The sequence below is a fragment of the Euphorbia lathyris genome, chromosome 4 (assembly GCF_963576675.1).
Source record: "Euphorbia lathyris chromosome 4, ddEupLath1.1, whole genome shotgun sequence".
NCBI classification, from domain to species: Eukaryota; Viridiplantae; Streptophyta; class Magnoliopsida; order Malpighiales; family Euphorbiaceae; genus Euphorbia; species Euphorbia lathyris.
In genome coordinates, this window is record NC_088913.1 from 45,699,111 (window position 1) to 45,706,648 (window position 7,538).

A 7,538-nucleotide genomic window follows, 5' to 3' on the forward strand; every position below is an offset into this window, starting at 1 on the left:
TTACGACGGGAAGAGGCACCTGAAGAGTCTTTTGGGTGTTTTAAATCTCCAAAGTCCTATCTGAAGAGGTAGTGGAAGAGCTCATGATCAAACGAAGGAAAAGAAGATGGAAACTTAACTATAGTTCAGAAAAGGCCCATTTACATGAAAAATTCGAAGGGATGATCAAGGAAAGCACATAAATCATAAAGCAAGAAACTTGGCAAAGAAGCCGAGGAACACGAAATGTAGAGAGCAAGTGAAGCAAAAGTAAAAAACCCATTAAGATTGAAAAAATTGCCTTTATAGGGTAGGTGGAAATGATGTATGGAGATCTGTGCCCCAGGGTGCCATTGAAGGAAAATAGACAAGCCTAAGCATAGTGGAATTATAAAATTTTATCTATTTTATCTATTTCCCTTTTCCCAAGATCCGTTAATCGTTATTTCATATAAAGAGGGATAGAGTGAAATACCTTTATTGACGAACTATCTACAGTTGCAAATGAAGTGCCCATAACTCTTAATCCGTGTATCACAAACAATGATGACAACAGAAAAGAAAATCGATTAGTAATCAACCAATGAATAGCAATCTAAATTGATTGCCTCTAAAGGAATCGACACGAGATCAAATAGAGAGTAAACGAAAGAGTAATTAAGACGAGATGATTTCAGAAGCACTCATAGCCTCCAATCTTTGTGTTGGGCGAAATACATAGGGGGAGGGGTCTATTTATAGACTTCTCAAATCCAAACCCTAGTTGTATTAGTTAATTAATTAAATTAGAATCCAATTCAGAATAGGATTACTAATTAGATAATTAAATAAATACTTATTATTATTATCTTAATCATATCCTAATATAATTAGATAAAAATTATAATCAAATTAGATATTAATTTATGTTAGAGATAATTAATTAGAGTTGAATCTGTGTAGGAATTCAAGTGAATCTGCTATGAAATATAGTGCAATGATATTATGGGCGGTGTGGCAAGCCTGGAATGAGAAATGCTCGAATAATACATCTCGAACGCCTAGGGAAGCTTTGTGGTCGGTAACGAAATTTATGGGGGAATGGGAGGATGCAATGTTTAAATTGGAGGAAAAGAGGAAATTTAAAACGAGTAATCGAACCAGATTGGAGGTGGCGGGGGCGAGAAGGAGGGCTCAGGATGATTTTATTGCTGTTGTCGGTTTGAAAGCAGCCTCTACTAGGGAAATTCCTAGCGTCGTTGCTGCCATCATTTTGACAACATCTCGAGTGGGGGAAAACAGCAGCACTGTTGTTTTCCCCCCATCGATTGTAATCTCTAGTTTGCTGCGGTATTTAGTTCCTGGTTCTAAATTGTTTTCAAGCCCAACCTCTGTTGGGCGCGCGTCCAACTGGCATTGGGCATCGCCCAACCCGCAGTTGGGCGTCCGCCCAACAGAGGTCGTCGCCCAACCAGTAGTTGGGCGTCCGCCCAACCTCGGGATCCATGCTTATAAAAGGCACGGATCCCCATGCATTCGAGAGGGGGATTTTGGGAGCTTCTCTTTCTAAAAAAAATTATTTTAGAGAGAGAAAGTAAATTTTTGGGGAAAAACATTTTTTTCCTAAAAATTGAAAATTTCCAAAAAGTTAAATATTTTACAAAAACACCAAAAATCACAACTCGTGGAATCAACCGACTTCGACTGTCAATACCGATCTTGAGGTATTATCTGAGGACTAGACTCGCTTAATTTATTTATTTCATTTATTTATTTTATTTTTAGTTTTGTTTATTTATTTATTTTATTTATTTTATTAATTTTATCACATTTATTTATTTTCCCGTATTTATTTAATTCCCGTCTCGTATTAAATAAACGTTTTGGTTTTAAATAAAAACCTCGTTTTAAAGTCCCAACACGAACCGTGACCCGATTTAAGGGTAGTTCGGGATTAAAACGTTGTAAATATAGAATTTAAAAAGCTTTTTAAATTAACGTTTTGAAATAAAACATCGTTTTGGGAGGCTCCGCTATAGACTATGACCCGATTTGCGTAGTTCGGGGACCAAAATGATTGAATAGAGTAGATCTAACGTTTTTTTGATAAATCCGGGAACTGTTGGGACTATTTCTATAATTCACCATTTTCTGTCACTAAAAGCTGTTTAGCGACGGATTTTCCGTCGCTAAAGCTGCTGGAACTTTAAAAAGCCCATTTTTGAACCTTTTTCTTAACCTTTTGGCCTTTGTTCTGTATATATGTATATGTAATTATGTAGCATATTTATTAAAATTATTTTGGGGTTCTATAACTAATAATTATGTATTATATATCTATCTATTTTTCATTTAAACTTCATTTATATTAATTTGGTTCTTTGTAAAATTACATGTATATATATATAGGTTTTTGGGTTTAGTTATTATTTTGGGAGGTTATTGGTTTGAACCTTTGGAACAATTAAGTAATAAATGCTTTTGGGTTATTAGGGGTTATTTTCTATATATTTATGATAATGACTATTTTGGGTTAAAGGTTATTTTTCTTATGTAAAAACTATTTTGGGTCAAATGCTATTTTCTTATTTATGAACCTTATTCATTATTTTTACATGTTTTTAATTAGGATAATAAGTATACTATACATCCTTTTTGTTAGTACATATCAATAAGTATAGTGTATATTATGTTTTACCTTATTTTTAAATCTATAGGTATAACTATTATTTTTAACCAAAATATATATGTATCTGTATATTTATTTACCCTTCTTTTGATATTTATATGTATATATTTCAAATGGGTTCTATTGGGTGAGTTTTGGGATTTAAATTGATCATCATTGTAATTGTGCTCAAATGTGGATTAATTGAGTGAAAAGGGGGAAAATAAATCACAAAAAGAGATTTCAATTTGGTTATTTAAACTAAGGGTTTTTAGAGGTTCCTAATGTAAATAAAAGGTTTTAGTTCGTTATCATTTTCAAACGACTTCCTAAAATATCACGTTTTGAAACCTTAATCCGTTCCAACGACGGATTAAGCGAACCTTGTAATTAAAGTCGTTTTTTGTAAATAATAGAGTTTTGAATCGTTTTTCTATCTAAACGGTTTTGTACAAAAATAAATGGACTTGTATGCTTAATCACTTTTTTGGTTAAAATTTCTTATTTCACGTTTTCCAAACACTCGAACCGTTCCAACGGCGATTCGAGTGAAAAACATGTAAATGAACGGGGTTTTGAAATGTATCTAAGTCGTTCCAACGACGATTAAGGTACGAACCATGTAAATAAACCTTCTTTTGGGGAGTGAGATTAGTTTAGATTTAATGTATAGCTTAAATCATAATTCACGTTGTAAATAAATCAATTCTTCCCTCTATCTCCCTCTTTCTTCTACATACTCTAAATTCATGTAAATGGGTGATTCTTTACTAAAATGGCTTTCAATAATATATGCTTAAAACGGTTTTCAAAACGAGAAAGAAAAGGTTTCAAATGAATTTTAAACTTAAAGAAATATGCGATTAGTTCGTTAGCGCCTAACATGCTAAGTAGGAGGCCGGTGGTTCAGAACCGGGCGATGTCGGGGTGCCTAGTAGCCTTTCTCCGGAAAGGAGCTATCCTTCTCGGCTCGTACCTAAATTTCCCGAACCCTCACCGGTCTCCCGCAAGGGATCGGTGTTCATTTCCCATTTATGGGTGGCGACTCTTCCATACTCCGAGCTCCGGCCCTGCCGAGTAGCTTGATTCCACGATTGGTTGCTTTCGGCGCCAATCACAGCATCTGTCGTCAACGGTGTCCACCCCCCGGGTCTTCCGGGCGAGGCCGCGGCACCTACAACACCCTTTCACTTTTTAAATTTTACTAGAAGGTACCATTGCTTCGCTTCGTGTTTTAATTTTATTTCTACTAAAATGGTTAAAAATAAATGATAATAGTAATAGAGTATTATAATAAGTAAATTCAGATAGAATTTTTAAATATTCATAAAGATATAATTATGAACGATAGCTGAGAAGTGGGTGTAATTTCATTCCAGATACCTGCCAATAATATTTTAAAAAATATTTATCATGAAAACACACCAATAATGATATATTTATGGTTCAAATTGCATGAGACGCGAGAAAAAAAACTAACCACATGGATAATGATTGATTTATTATTACTTCTCTTTGGATGAAGTTGAGACCATCCTGAAATAGCATATTAGTATCATTATGTATATATTCATTACGTTTTTTTAGGAGTTTATGTTGGTGATTGTTATACATTTGGCTGGTAAACTACATATTGTAGATTTTTTTTTTGCTACTTATGGCAAATAATAGCGAGATATGGGTAACTTCAAATGCGGAAGAATTTCCTTTTTAGGTGCAAACAAAACGTACTTAAAGATATAAATTACTTTAAAAGACATGTGGGATGAATCATCAACTGAATTGTTAGCTTGAATCTGAAATATAAAACCATAAATATTGGTCATAGCGGGTGGGACTTCGTGTTTTTCTTTAGTTGCAGGAATACCAATTAACTTTGCAGTTACATATCCAAAAACCACAAATATGCCACATTCATATAACATTTTTAACATCCAATTTCACTATATACCTATAATATAAGTATATATAATTAGTCGTTGTAATTTAAATACGAAATAATAGAAATATGTAAAAATATTAGGGAGAATTTTCAAATATATCGAGGCAATGATAGGTGGTCAACAAATATGTAATTTTTGCACCACAACTTGTGATCAACTTTCTTAATTTTCTGCCTTGCATGTGAATTTATTTCCTTAATAGAAATGAAGTTAAACTTGATAACATTAAATTATACTGTTCAACTTAAACATCTAAATACTAATTCAATATTAAACTTAAAAAAAAAATTCAAAAAAAAACTTAAATAAAAATTTATCCGTGTAAATATTTATTTATATCAAATCGGCAATTGTGTTTTGATGTGCTTCTTTCTCTATCATTATGGTCAGAACTTTGAAAAGTGGAAAGTGTTTTTTTTTCTAACAAAAGGCACTATGTTTTAACATTAAAATATATACAGTAAATGTTAGCATGTAACATCATATAATTGAAAAATCCTAAAAAAAAAACAATGTTATTTAAAAAAATTGATTTTTAAGGATTTTTGGATTTATAAGATTCTAGTTTCGGAGAAGTATTTAGACTAAATATTAATATTACTAAGACTAATATAAATTGTTGTTGTATATAGAATAAATCTTCGGATCGGTCCTTAAAGTTGGCGTGAATGGTTAGTTTACCCAAATCAATCTTAAGGTATCAATTCAATTCTTAAATTGATGGAAATTATCAAATTAACACATAATCAAATCAGCTCAGAAAGTATAAGTATAATATATTTTTGATACCCGAGTTTTATCGTGTTTATATTTTCATACCTGAAATCCACTTTTATATTTAAATACAATTATATTTTGCACATGCGTGAATGATTTGACTACGCATTACTTTATGCAACATTGTAAAATATCAATACATTAATACTATTGATGCATATAACGTATTAAAAATATAATTGCAATCGTATGTTTTATATAGATGCATTTAAGACGACAACATGACCGACCATCTTTAAATAAAGATACAACAACAACAACAAAGCCTTAGTCCCGAACTGATTCGGGGTCGGCTAACATGAACCATCATATAAAACCGTGAAATCAAGTCATGTCAGCGACACAAATTCGCTCCCTCCACTCCGTCCTATCCACTACCATATTTTCCTCAATTCCCAGTAAACTCATATCACTCTCGATCACCCTCCTCCAAGTTTGCTTAGGTCTTCCCTTACCTCTCACCACTACATCCCTTTGCCACTCTTCGGTCCTCCTAACCGGCGCATCAAGCGCTCTATATCTCACATGGCCAAACCACCTTAGTCGATTTTCTCTCATTTTATTCTCAATAGATGTAACCCCTACTTTTGTCCTAATTATTTCATTACTCACCCGATCCTTTCTCGTATGACCACACATCCATCTCAACATACGCATCTCCGCCACCGACATCTTATGGATGTGACAGTGTTTCACTGCCCAACACCCCGTACCATATAATAATGCTGGTCTGATTACCGTGCGGTAGATAAAAAAAAAAGAAGAGAATTAGAATGGATCCGAAAGCACAAATGATAGTGAAGTATCTGATGCTAGAATTGGACCCTTACCCAACCTCAAAAACAATCATCATATCATCATCCTATTAATTCTCGACTAGTATATACATGTGATGAAATGCAGAAGATGATGAACTCTTTTTGGTGGGGTTCAAAAGAGGATGGAAGCCACGAGTTCAATTTTGCACTCCTAGGTAAACAGGGATGGAAGCTTATTGACAACCCACACAGTTTGGTGAGCCGCATGTTCAAAGCTAAATATTATGCTAGAAGGACTTTTTTATCTTCTAAATTAGGCACTAATCTTAATTTTGTTTGAAGGAGTGTGTGGAGTTCAATTGAAGTACTACAATAAGGGCTATGATGGAGAATCAGAAAGGGAAATCAGGTTCGAGTCTAGCATGACCCGTGGATCTGGAGCACAAAACACTTCAGGATAGGCTCCCTAGGCAATACGGGGGAACCATGATGCAAAAGTAGAAGAATTATTCATACCAGGCTCTAGAATCTGGGATCAGGCTAAGTTAAATTGATGGCTTAGTGGACCTGTAGCAGCAGAGATTAGTAAGATGGTGACCCCAACGACAAAGAATGAGGATAGATTGATCTGGCATTTTACAAAGGATGGGGTATACTCATCCAACGAATTAGGGAGGGTGAAGAAGCTAATGAGGGTTGGAAGAAGTTATGGGAGCAGATTCTACCTCCGAAGTTGAAAATGTTTCTGTGGCGATTAATGGCAGGTGTCTTACCACTACGACCTAAACTAGCAGCTAGAAGGGTGAATATCCCAATTACATGTTTAATGTGTCCCAATGACATTGAATATAGTTGGCATTTATTTGATGGATGTGAATTTGCGAGACAATGTTGGTCAATTGCTAGATTGGAACCACCGGGGGAGGAATGGGAAAGGATTGAAGACTGGGTGTTGAATCTGTGTAGGAATTCAAGTGAATCTGCTATGAAATATAGTGCAATGATATTATGGGCGGTGTGGTAAGCCTGGAATGAGAAATGCTCGAATAATACATCTCGAACGCCTAGGGAAGCTTTGTGGTCGGTACCGAAATTTATGGGGGAATGGGAGGATGCAATGTTTAAATTGGAGGAAAGGAGGAAATTTAAAACGATTAATCAAACCAGATTGGAGGTGGCGAGGGCGAGAAGGAGGGCTTAGGATGATTTTATTTCTGTTGTCGGTTTGACAGCAGCCTCTACTGGGGAAATTCCTAGCGTCGCTGCTGCCATCATTTTGACAACATCTCGGGTGGGGGAAAACAGCAGCACTGCTGTTTTTCCCCCAGCGACTGTAATCTCCAGTTTGCTGCGGATCATAGGTGGGGAAGGGTAGTAAGAGGTGTAGTAGGGTTAAAGGAAGGAACTGATTTGGAAGAGAGAGGTGGGGGAAGA